Source organism: Triturus cristatus, chromosome 5_2 (assembly GCF_964204655.1).
Source record: "Triturus cristatus chromosome 5_2, aTriCri1.1, whole genome shotgun sequence".
NCBI lineage: Eukaryota > Metazoa > Chordata > Amphibia > Caudata > Salamandridae > Triturus > Triturus cristatus.
The window spans coordinates 51,387,480-51,400,381 of record NC_140588.1 but is presented as its reverse complement, the minus strand read 5'-3'; the positions used below and the strand labels follow the sequence as shown (position 1 = coordinate 51,400,381).

At 43.9% G+C, this 12,902-nt stretch overlaps 1 pseudogene; it reads left to right on the top strand.

The window, feature by feature from the left end:
- The first annotated feature begins 12,166 nt into the window (after positions 1-12,166).
- On the top strand, positions 12,167-12,669 carry LOC146822646 (large ribosomal subunit protein eL21 pseudogene; annotated as a pseudogene).
- The last annotated feature ends 233 nt before the right edge of the window (positions 12,670-12,902 follow it).

Below are 12,902 nucleotides of genomic sequence, written 5' to 3'. Positions count from 1 at the left end.
TATTAAAGCTTGCAATACAATTACTCATAAGAACAAGGTGCACATAAAGCAATAATCAAGTCTCATTTTCCTAGACACCCAGACAGCTCGTAAAAAAAAGATAAACAGTAAAGGTCACATGCTCCGTTGGGAGCATCTGAAGATTAATTCTGACTTGTTTAAAAGGCAATGATTTCAGCAAGGACATTAAAAAGTGCTTCCTCTGCCAACTGAAGAGCAAAACATAAAATGGAGCAGATCCTGCAGAGACAAGTTGTCGCAGCCGCAGGGCACCCTTTCCTCAGGCCGAACCCACCCACAAGGGGAAGCCAGAGAATGATGAGGTTGATTAAACCTGCACCGTTTTTATAAGCATATGGCCCCTAACTGCTGCCTTCTGAAGTTCTAAACGTTCTCTCTCCAAACTGGAGTGTTCCAGCAATGCAGTTTGACCTTGCCTGGGCTGTTTAGGCTGAATTTTAATGGTATCAGTTTTGGTTTCTATGAAATGACGTCTGCGCGACGTGCGCGCTTATTGTCATTTCATAGAAACCACGGGGGGGCCTCGGAGCTAGGGAAGCTCTTCCCCAGCTCCCGAGGCTTTGGGGGAGAAAAAGAAATCCCTCTGGTGCCTGCACCACAGGGATTTCCAGTGCCATGTGCCAGGACGGATGGGAGCCGTCCTGGGCACACGAGCACTGTGGCGCAGGACGGCTCCTGGCCGTCCTGCGCACAGAAAGGGTTAACTGATTCCAGTGTGGAAATGTGGATTTTCCTGATCAGTTATGTCCCCTATCTTGGACCCCAACGGTTCTATATGCATGTTACAAGTACATGTATGTTCCCTCCAGTTCCAGTTTCGAAGACGCAAACATATGTGTGTCTACCGTCGACATGTTCTCTGTCAGATCCGCCATCAATGGGCTGGATATTCGATTCCTAAGCATGAAAGGCCACCGACTTTATATGGCTAAGTTACTCCATTTTTACAGTTCAGGCAAGTAGGCCCGATTCTGTCCTCAAAGCCTTTCCCTGCTCTCTGTCTCTGACAGCTTCAGCTTGAGCTCGCATCTGTATCCATGAACTTTGTCCTACTCCCTGTGCAGCTAACGGTGCCTGCCTCGGCCAGTTTTCGCCTGCCTGCCAAGAAGCTGTATTTCACCTTCGAATTATCTATTTTGCTCTTCAGCCGATGCATTCCTGTCTAGTGATTTAGGTAAACATTTCCTTTAGCTCACAAGCAAAGGACTCAGCCTTTCCGTCCTCCTGCAAGTGATTCATAGCCCTGCTGCCATGGAAAGCTTTCTGCCTCTCGCTTCTCATATAGACACTTAGGCGTTTGTGCACGCACACAGTCAGTATAGACTAGATTCTGTCCGAGAGTCCTTCCTTGTGGATAACATAGTTCTTTAAACATAGGATGTTAGATATGATTTGGGATTAGGTTGACTTGACCCCTCAGACTTCTCGTCTCTACATGTAGAGCTAAATGTCAAGTCCCTTCACCCCCTAGTTGCACGTCAATTACACGTCATGCTGCTGCGCGCGCATCTATGCCAAGTATTATCTTATAGATCCACCTATGTCTGATAATCCTAACCAATCATGTTTCTTTTATTCCTTATTACGCCTAGTTTCGATTACGTACCTGTCATGTCACTTTTCTTATCAAATGTTACGCCTTCTACATTCGTTTCATTGTAATGTACTTATTATAAAAATGCATGTCTGTCAATAAAGTATTGTACTTCACTTCCTGAACCCTCGCGGTGACGGAACCTGAAGGCCGCGACTCGAGTCGGCCATTTTGAATGGAATAAAGCCCATTTAGAAACTCTTATACCACGGATTCTGCCTCTTGTTATTTTGAGCTATTTTACTTTATTTTAAGATCCCGTATGAAATTCAGTCCGGTAAAGAAGATTTTATTTACCACATAATGGCGCCCGAATAGGGACACTTTCTCATCTCACGCGCCGGCGGTGCGTTGCAGGCCCGGTCTCCTGCCACAGCTGGACGGACCATAAACGCGTACCAGCAGGATTTCCTGTAAGCTCCCTCCGGTCAAGCGGGGGCGACTGAGGCTGCGATCAACCCAGACGAGGCGGTGAGAAGTGCGAAGTGTCCCGACCAGAGCCTAGCTGAGAGAGCAAGATCCGAGGTATACAGAGGTCCACCAGGTTTCTCGAAATCCCGATGTCCAGAGGGTCCGCTGTCCGCAGTCATCGAGTCCTGTCCATTCTCTGAGGCCTTTCGTTTCAAGGAGCTACTCGGTGAGTACCATCGCCGGGGAGGCGTGTTGACGCGCACATAGGTTGTGCCGGTCAAGACGGATTTGGGTACACAAATCCGGTCTGCACTGTTTAGCAGTGTATATGTACTGTTTAGCAGTATATCAAGTATTCCGAAGTATTCAGTTATTGTCAAGAAATTCAGCGTGGTGATTAGTTAGGCAGACTGTCATCATTGTCGGTCGTTGTTAAAATGTTTAATGTTTAATGTTTAAAGTGTTCAAATATTGTGGTATGAATGAGTGTTCATTGTTCACTGTTCATTATTGTGTTTTTCGTATTAAGTGAGTTCAAGAGTAAGTATCAGATCAGTTGTCAATATGCCGCTCTTCTCGAAGTTAAGACAGATTACTACCAGAAAAGGGGTGCTTGAAGAAGCAGTTCCTATTCCTCCTAGGGACACTCCAGGGCATTTTATGTACCATAAGCATGGCTTAGATGCCATATTGTTTCTTGATCTATGGGTAGATTATACCAAGGGATTGCCGGAAAGTCAAAGGTGGCCCGTAGCGGGAACCTGGGATGCAGAATGCATCATGAAAGTGGAGGAAGAGTTATGGAAAAGAAAGGTCAGACAATCACAGAAAGACGCTGTTGAGTTATGGCGTAAGGAATCTCATAGACGAACAGAAAAAGCACGTAGGCAAGAAGAGAGGAGTAAAGAAAGTTCAAATAAAGTTCAAGAAAATCTATTAATTAAGGAAGGTATCCGAGTGAAATCAGAACAAGTAAATAGACAAAGAAATGCTCTTATGAATGGTATGTATCCCCTTCTAGCCGAAGGACTACCTAAGGCTGCTCCAGAGATGCCAAAAGACTTGCCACCCCCATTATTTCCAATTAAGGTACATCCAAAAGGGCATCCCAGAACCGCAGAAGATGTTTTTCTTTCCTCATATCTAGACGACGCAGCTCCCGAGTATGCTAACGCCACACCACATAGACCGTCTGGCGGAGGGGTTCAACGTCAGGATCAGGTATCTGTCCCCGTGCAACAGCAAGTCCCGATACAAGCTTCGGCAAGCACATCTGTTTCCGCATCTGTCTCCGCAGTCGATCCTACAGGGGTATCGACACCCATAGTTGCTGTGTCACGTTCAACGAATCCATTCACACCCGACGCCCCAGATGGGGCCACGGGAGGTGCTAGCAGTACCTTTACACCACCCAGAATAAATAAACTTGTTTTTCAAGAGTCAGCGCATTCACGTACACCTAAATTCGTAAGTGAACGTACGCTTAAGGAACTCCTTGTAAATTGTAGAAATGACCCAGTGGTTGGTAAAGAGGACGAAATGGTCCTGGCATCATTACGTATCAGGCGAGCCGCAGAGTATTTAGCAAGGTTACCAGGAATGACTACGCATCTAGATAACATATATCATTTTGTTCAAACAGGACGAGATCCAGGATGTATTAACAGAGCTATGGAATTCCAGAAAGTAGAGATACAGGGGGAACTGTTACGTTTCCTCATAAACTGTGTGATCAGAAATCAAGACCGCCCGGGGGTAGACCCGAATGCAATGCTTATTCTTACAAGATGGAGTCAGAATATATCAGAAGGGAGACACGATAAGCAAAATTGTATAATAGCCATGTGCCGAAAAATCCGTAAAGAAATAGAGCGTATTCATGAAGAAAGATTGGGAACAGACGAGTTTGAGCAAGATGAAGTGTCCGAATCAGGGAATTCCGCAAGACAGTCAGAGACCATAGCCTATGTAGGCAGAGGAGGATCCTGTGATAATGCTAGATGTTTTTCTGATCCCATACACTCAGTATGCCCAAATAATAGCAGAACGTATCCGACGCCTGTAATGAATCTGAAGTCTCCAGAACATTTGTTTCAAGCCGCAGATAAAATACTACGAGAACGAAGAGGTTACCACCTCCTCGATTCCATGGATGAGCAAGAATTAGCCAGATCAGCCGTTCACTGGATTGACAGTCCTGAAAAATACGGTGATGAGACCGTAGCACACACGTTTTTTAATCTCAGTACAGATGAACAACGTTTAGCTGGAATATATATGATTCAGCAACTCCTCATATTATATAAGAGCCAACATGCTGACCCTGGTCCTTTACCTGATATATTAACGGAACTACTCACGAACAGATGGAGAGGTTCTAGTAACAAGCTAATTAAAGAGATATTAGTGTCACGTAAGCAGTATGTCCTTTTTGTAAGTCCGGATCCTCTCTCGCTGCCCCGCAGAGAAAGAGCGCCGTACTATATGGATAGACAAAATCCCCTACGAGAAGTGCACCCAATAAAAGGCGAAGACAATGAGTTTCACCGTGTATTTGTTTACACACCCATATCAAAAATGGAATTATTAGAAATGAAAAAAGTAGTACCTAGTCATGACAAAGACCCAGCGGGTTTCCACCGAGAAATTAAAGACATGTTACTGATGGGAGAGTACACCTTTCCTGATATTATGACGATATTAAAGGTGCTTTTGCCTGCTGGCATTTATGAAAAACTGAAAGAAAAAGAGTGGGAAGTGGGTGACCAAAAGATAGACTGGACAGCATTAGCAGAGGAAGAAAGGGGCCGAACTGCAGGTTCAGGGCTCGGGGATAAAGTTAAACTGTTACCAGGTTTACTAGTACAGGTACTGCCACGTTTATTAACTACAAAAAAGGAAGATTGGGGTGCAATCACAGCCTGCAAACAAAAGCAAGATGAAGACACAAGCGATTATTATGCTCGATTTGAAAAATGTTTTGGTATAAATAGTGGTATAAAAGCAAGTAGTGACTCATATCCACATTTATTTGTGACAAAATTAGTGGAAAATGCATTGCCTCCAGTAAAGAATAGAATATTGAAATTCGAGAGTACCTGGCAAAGTAACACTCCGTCGCAAATGCTACAAATGTTACAGTATCATCACAATAGAATTAGGGATGAACAAGAACACGAGCATAGACGCATGAAGGATACAAAAATGAAAATGCTAGTTTCTCAGACAGTACCAGCAGATGGTCACAAAAAGGGTGTGACACATTCTGGTGATTCTGCAGTTCCTGTAAAAGGAACCTGCAATTACTGTAAACAACTGGGCCATTATGTACACGATTGTCCAGTCCTGAAACGTAATATAGCTACAGGTATTGCAAAGGAGAGACCACGATTAGTTAGACAAGATCAGAATGAACAAGGAACTATGCAGCATGGACAGTCCATGCCAGTTCAGCAACAGTCCATGCCAGCCTCACAGCAACCCATACAGTTTGTGCCAGCTGCACCACCGTTGCCTGCTACTGCCACACAAACCACGACACGACAAATGTATCAGACTGCACAGTATGAATACCCTGAGTATCAGCGTTACGCATGAACCAGCCTAGAGAGGGAAGTTGACTTACCGCTTATCGAGATTCCTGTAGATCAAGAAGGACCTTATGTACATAGTGAATTATTAGGTCAGGATAGAAAATTCTTACTCGATACAGGGGCAAGTCGAACAACTATAAAACGTAGTGAAGTTCCAGGGGCACCCCTCTCAGGCTCTCAAAATGTTTCCCTTGGTTTTTCAGGAAAACCTATTGTTAATGAAGTATCACAGCCTCTACCACTTACGATAGGACCTTTGACACGAACTACAGATTTATTGCTTACTAAATCATGCCCAGAAAATCTGTTAGGAATTAAAACTCTGAAAGCACTAGGAGCCATAATATGTTGTTCTCCGGAAGGAGTAAGGTTGTTTTTACGTGATTTTAAAGGTCACTATGTGTCTAGAGACATGGATCCCCGACTACAGACTTTACCAGTACATCTATGGGCACAAGGCCCTGCGGATGTTGGCTGCATGAACATTACACCCTATCGAGTCACACTGAAAGCAGGAGTGGTACTACCACGAATGCGACAATACAAGTTACCGCATGATGCTGTAGTGGCTTTGCTGAAAATCATTGATGAGCTGATTGCCCAGGGAGTAGTTGTAGAAACAGACTCCAATGTATGTAATTCACCGATAATTCCGATTCTTAAACGAACTGATCCTACTGCCCCACCAGTGTACCGATTGGTTATTGATTTGCGTGAACTAAACAAGTGCATTGTACCACAATTCCCTGTGGTCCCTGATATATCATCATTGTTGACAGCAATTGATTCCGAAGCAACATTCTTTACTGTAATTGATCTCAAGAATGCCTTTTTCAGCGTCCCAATAGATCCGGAAAGCCAATATTTGTTCGGATTCAGTTTAAATGGGCGCAGCTTTAAATTCTCACGCGCTCCCCAAGGATTCACAGAAAGCCCCAGCATCTACAGCCAAGCACTGAAACGAGAACTTGACAGTATCCACATGCCAGTCAATACAGCACTGCTTCAATATGTCGATGATCTGCTGATCACCGCGAGAAGCGAGCCAGAATGTGAAAAAGCTTCTCTGACAGTTTTACATTTTCTAGCCGACAAGGGGCACAAGGTATCTCCTTCTAAGCTGCAATTCTGTGTCCAGCGAGTTATTTATCTTGGTCACTCGCTGTCCAAGGAGGGAAGGCAGCTTACACCAGATCGCATCCAGTTAATTGCTAACATGTCAATACCCCAGACACAAAAGGAGGTGCGGGCTTTCATAGGCCTCACTTCATATTGTAGGCAGTGGATCCCTCAGTACGCATTTCTAGCAAAACCACTCATTCAGTTAACCACACAGGAGGCAGCCACATCGACTGTTCTCCCTTGGACTCAGGAGCATACACAAGCTTTTGAAAACCTAAAGGAAGCTTTATGTCAAGCACCTGTTTTAGCAACACCATGTTATAGCAAACATTTTACACTCTTTGTTACAGAACGCGAAGGTACTGCCTTGTCAGTACTCACTCAGGATCAAGCAGGATCACGCAAGCCATGTGCTTATTTTTCCAGTACATTAGATCCCGTAGCTCAGGCTTTGCCTGCATGCCTGAAATCAGTGGCAGCGACAGCTTTAGCAATCAGACAAAGCGATGCCATAGTATTAGGACACCCATTGACAGTACAAGTACCACATGCAGTAGAGGTTCTTGTGAACCGAACACAAACACAACACTTGACCATAGCAAGACTTACCGGTTATGAACTGACATTGTTTCAACCACACATAGAGATCCGACGGTGTAATACATTGAATCCTGCTACACTATTACCTGTAATTGGAACAGACCCACTAGCTCATGATTGTGTTGAAATCATTGAAATAAAGACGAAACCTAGACAAGACTTGACAGACGTTCCATTGTTAGATCCAGACCTGACGTTGTATGTAGACGGATCGTGCATGAGAACAAGTACAGGAGATTTAGTGGCCGCGTATGCAGTCACAACAGACACTGAAGTTATTGAGACAAATTGTATAGATACTTTGTCAGCCCAAGCAGCAGAACTTATTGCTCTAACACAAGCCTGTATTCAAGCCACAAATAAGAAAGTTAATATATACACTGACTCACGTTATGCATTCGGAGTTGTACACGACTTCGGCGTGCTGTGGCGAGAGAGAGGTTATTTAACTTCCCATGGTGCCCACATTCAGCACGGACCCCTCATTCATGCTTTGTTAGATGCAATACATCTACCCACTGCTATATCGATTATGAAATGTAAAGCACACACGAAGGTTACTGATACCATTTCTCAAGGCAATGATTTAGCTGACAGAACAGCCAAACAGACTGCTCAGAATCGCACATTAGACATGACAAAGCCAATAGTTCAGACACCAACACAGTGTATGACAATTAAGGATCCCGCACTTGACGTAATTGACATACAGACACATGCCACAGCAGAAGAAATAAAGAAGTGGACTGAACTAGGAGGGATCCAGACAGATCAAGGATGGATGACGAAGGAGAAATCTGTATGGTTTCTCCCTGATTCCATGGTTCAAGCCATTATAGCTACAGTTCACAGTCCAGCACATTTAGGAGAGAAGGCTATGCTAGACAGCATTCAGCACATTTGGTTCAACAAACATTTACGAGCAGCAGCTAAACAAAAAGTTCGTACCTGTATGATATGTTGTCAGTTTAATCCAGGAAAGAGTGTTCCCGTAGAGCAGGGTGGATTTCAGCCTCCTGACCATCCTTTTGAAGTCCTCCAGATGGATTATATTCAGATGGAACGTTGTCGAGGATTCAAATATGTTCTCGTAGTTGTCTGCGCTCTCTCCCGTTGGACAGAGGCGTATCCCGTATCAGATTACACTGCCCCGACTACTGCCAAGCAGCTAGTTCGAGAATTCTTCCCACGGTACGGTTTACCACGTGTTGTATATTCAGATAACGGCCAGCCTTTCGCATCCGAATTAATGAAACATGTCTCACTTTTGTTGGGATATCAGTGGAAATTCCACTGTGTCCGACACCCCGAGGCAGCAGGTCTCGTGGAACGACATAATCAACTTTTAAAAATCAGACTGTCTAAAATATGTCAGGAAAAAGGTGTGGACTGGATAGTAGCCTTACCAGTTGCGCTATTTTACATGAGGATGGTAGCACACTCTCGAACAGGGCTATCCCCTTATGAGGTGATCTTTGGTAGACCACCGAATATGTGGGGGACGCCTATACCCCGTAAAATAACTGATGTTGACTGTAATATGCTGACAGATTACCTGGCTTCCTTGATGTCTGCACTACAATCTTGTCGTTCACAGGTAGTCGCAGCTTTTCCCGACAACACCGAGGTGAAACCTCATGACGTAATTCCCGGCGATTATGTTCTCGTCAGGAATTTCGATCGGAAAACCCAACTGGAGCCAAGGTGGAGGCTTCCTAAGTTGGTCCTGCTGACGACCAGAACAGCTGTGAAGATCGAAGGGAGAAAGGGCTGGGTGCATTCCAGCCATATAAAGAAATTTCATGGACTTCCTCCTGACACAAACAGTACTCCCCGTGTGTCTTCCCCCATTGACTCAAAGCTACCTTTGGCTGAAGCCAGTAGCACCGAACTCTATAAGCAGAAACTCAGGTCCAGATCCAAACTGTCGGACGATTTGATTGTTTAAGTCCTCTCCAAGGTGAAGCGGTTGAATCTGTCCCGACATGTATCCCTTAGGTCTGAATGATGTAGAGTCCAGAATCATAATGAAACGACATGCTTATTGTAAATTACTGCGTAGCCACTGTATTGTGACTTTATTAATTTTGTTTTTCTTGAGTTTTTTAATAGTTACTGCAAGTATATTGTTGCATATGTATTATCCTGTTTCTAAACGTGCTTTCAATATAACTGATGAACATTCTTTTAGTGAATTACCCCCACATGAGTTGTCCTATAGACTTGCGCTGCGCACCAACACCTTCATTAGTATGTTACATCATTCCCATCAGACTAGTAATGCCACCAATTGTTGGGTGTGTGGCCGACTCCCTCCCTATCAGAATAACAAAGGAGTTCTGCCTTTCTTTCCACATCCGTTCACACACAATGGCTCCTGTGGAGCATGGTTTAGTTTATTAAATTCCATAGACCCAGACACAGCAGTTTATCAACAACATTGGATATGGGGAAATCTGAATCTAGTTTTATTCAAAGTCTGTCACCCTAATAAGGAGGGTCACCCCAGTAGAACAGGAACTGATTTAGAAAATGAAGTGTATAAATTAGGTAATTTTACGCCTAATCTTATGATTTTGAATGTCAAATCCGAAGTTGAACTAATTCTGCCCACTATGTCAGTATTTCCAGCTAAGGGTGAATTATGTGTAAGAAAAGTTGGTTCCATACACATGGGCCATAGCCAATGCGTTACTACAGTAGAATATAGTGATCAAGGTAAATCTTCATTTAGAGCTTCTCGCCATTCTTACTTTATATGTGGTCAGACTGCATATATGCGTCTGCCTCTAGATTGGGATGGTACCTGTTACATAGCATTCCTTTTGCCACCTGTTTTCCTAGCTCCCCCTGATTATTATCGAAATGTTCATTTAGTACACAATAGAGAGCGAAGAGATCTCCCAGTTGTCGATTATACTGAGACGGCATGGGACAAGTATGTAGATTTCAATAAAGGTATCTTTCCCTATATAGGTACAATATCAAATAGTAAACTGATACGCAGACTCACCAAGACTCTTGAAGCTGTAGTAAACGAGACTATAGCCGCCCTAGGCAATCTGACAGAGGAACAATCAGTGATGAGAATTGTTGTTCTCCAGAATCGTCTTGTCCTTGACGTCATCCTGGCCGATAGGGGCGGAGCTTGCAGGGTCATCGGATCCAGCTGCTGCATATTCATACCAGAAAATTCGCCATCTGTATATAAAGCTATAACACGCCTTCATAAGATTGTAAGCCAGATACACGAGAATCCAGGCACTTGGACGTGGTCCGGGTGGTTTTGGAGTGTGATATCGGCCTGGGGATGGAGAGTTCTATCCTTCCTAGGTATTGGCCTTCTTATGCTCTTCAGTTGTTGTTTATGCCTGCAATGTGGACCAGCGATTTGTGGTCTGTGTGCCACATCATGCATTCCATATCACAGTTCTCGTTCAAAACACCGGAAGAAGAAGGAAGAAGAAATGATGCTCCATGAGCAAATCGATGGAATGATGAAGATTGATATCTCTTAAAGGGCAAGTAGGGGACAAGGAGGGAATGTGGAAATGTGGATTTTCCTGATCAGTTATGTCCCCTATCTTGGACCCCAACGGTTCTATATGCATGTTACAAGTACATGTATGTTCCCTCCAGTTCCAGTTTCGAAGACGCAAACATATGTGTGTCTACCGTCGACATGTTCTCTGTCAGATCCGCCATCAATGGGCTGGATATTCGATTCCTAAGCATGAAAGGCCACCGACTTTATATGGCTAAGTTACTCCATTTTTACAGTTCAGGCAAGTAGGCCCGATTCTGTCCTCAAAGCCTTTCCCTGCTCTCTGTCTCTGACAGCTTCAGCTTGAGCTCGCATCTGTATCCATGAACTTTGTCCTACTCCCTGTGCAGCTAACGGTGCCTGCCTCGGCCAGTTTTCGCCTGCCTGCCAAGAAGCTGTATTTCACCTTCGAATTATCTATTTTGCTCTTCAGCCGATGCATTCCTGTCTAGTGATTTAGGTAAACATTTCCTTTAGCTCACAAGCAAAGGACTCAGCCTTTCCGTCCTCCTGCAAGTGATTCATAGCCCTGCTGCCATGGAAAGCTTTCTGCCTCTCGCTTCTCATATAGACACTTAGGCGTTTGTGCACGCACACAGTCAGTATAGACTAGATTCTGTCCGAGAGTCCTTCCTTGTGGATAACATAGTTCTTTAAACATAGGATGTTAGATATGATTTGGGATTAGGTTGACTTGACCCCTCAGACTTCTCGTCTCTACATGTAGAGCTAAATGTCAAGTCCCTTCACCCCCTAGTTGCACGTCAATTACACGTCATGCTGCTGCGCGCGCATCTATGCCAAGTATTATCTTATAGATCCACCTATGTCTGATAATCCTAACCAATCATGTTTCTTTTATTCCTTATTACGCCTAGTTTCGATTACGTACCTGTCATGTCACTTTTCTTATCAAATGTTACGCCTTCTACATTCGTTTCATTGTAATGTACTTATTATAAAAATGCATGTCTGTCAATAAAGTATTGTACTTCACTTCCTGAACCCTCGCGGTGACGGAACCTGAAGGCCGCGACTCGAGTCGGCCATTTTGAATGGAATAAAGCCCATTTAGAAACTCTTATACCACGGATTCTGCCTCTTGTTATTTTGAGCTATTTTACTTTATTTTAAGATCCCGTATGAAATTCAGTCCGGTAAAGAAGATTTTATTTACCACACCAGGGGGGGCGCCATGCTCTGGTTAAAAGAATAATCAGGCTTATAACAGTGCTTTGTTTTATGCTGAAAAACCGAGGCAGTAAACCGGATTCGCCATCTTCCAGTACACCGCCAGAATGACAAACACAAGAGGAAAAAGGCAAGGAACGCGTTACATGTTCTCTAGACCATTCGGCAAACATGGAGTTGTACCTTTGGCAACCTACATGCGTATCTACAAGAAGGGGGACATAGTGGACATCAAGGGTATGGGAACAATTCAAAAGGGTATGCCACACAAGTGTTACCATGGCACGATTGGAAGGATATTCAACGTCATCCAACATGCAGTGGGCATTATTGTAAACAAACAAGTCAAGGGCAAACTACTTGCCAAGAGAATTAACAGGCGCATTGAGCATATTAAACATTCAAAAAGCAGAGACAGCTTTCTGAATTGTGTCAAAGAGAATGAAAGGAGGAAGACAGAGGCCAAGCCGACGAAAGGCTTGTGGGTTGAAATTAAACGCCAGCCTGAAGCACCAAGAGCAGCGCACTTCGTTAGTACACTGGGCAAGGAACCCGAACTGTTGGAACCAATTCCCTATGAGTTCATGGCGTAAATTAGTATTTACGAATAAATTAGTATTTACGAGAGGCAGTAAGCCACTCTGCAATGGGCCATTACTAACATCGTTTAGCATTTATATCTGTCTGGGAGGATGTGTTAAAAGGGAAGAGATTCCAAATATTCTTCAAACCTCCCCTCCCCCACTTCTGATAATCACAATGTGAATACTTTTACACGTTAGTAAGGCCTAGCTAACCAGAATAGTTTCTTGGGCAATCATGTATT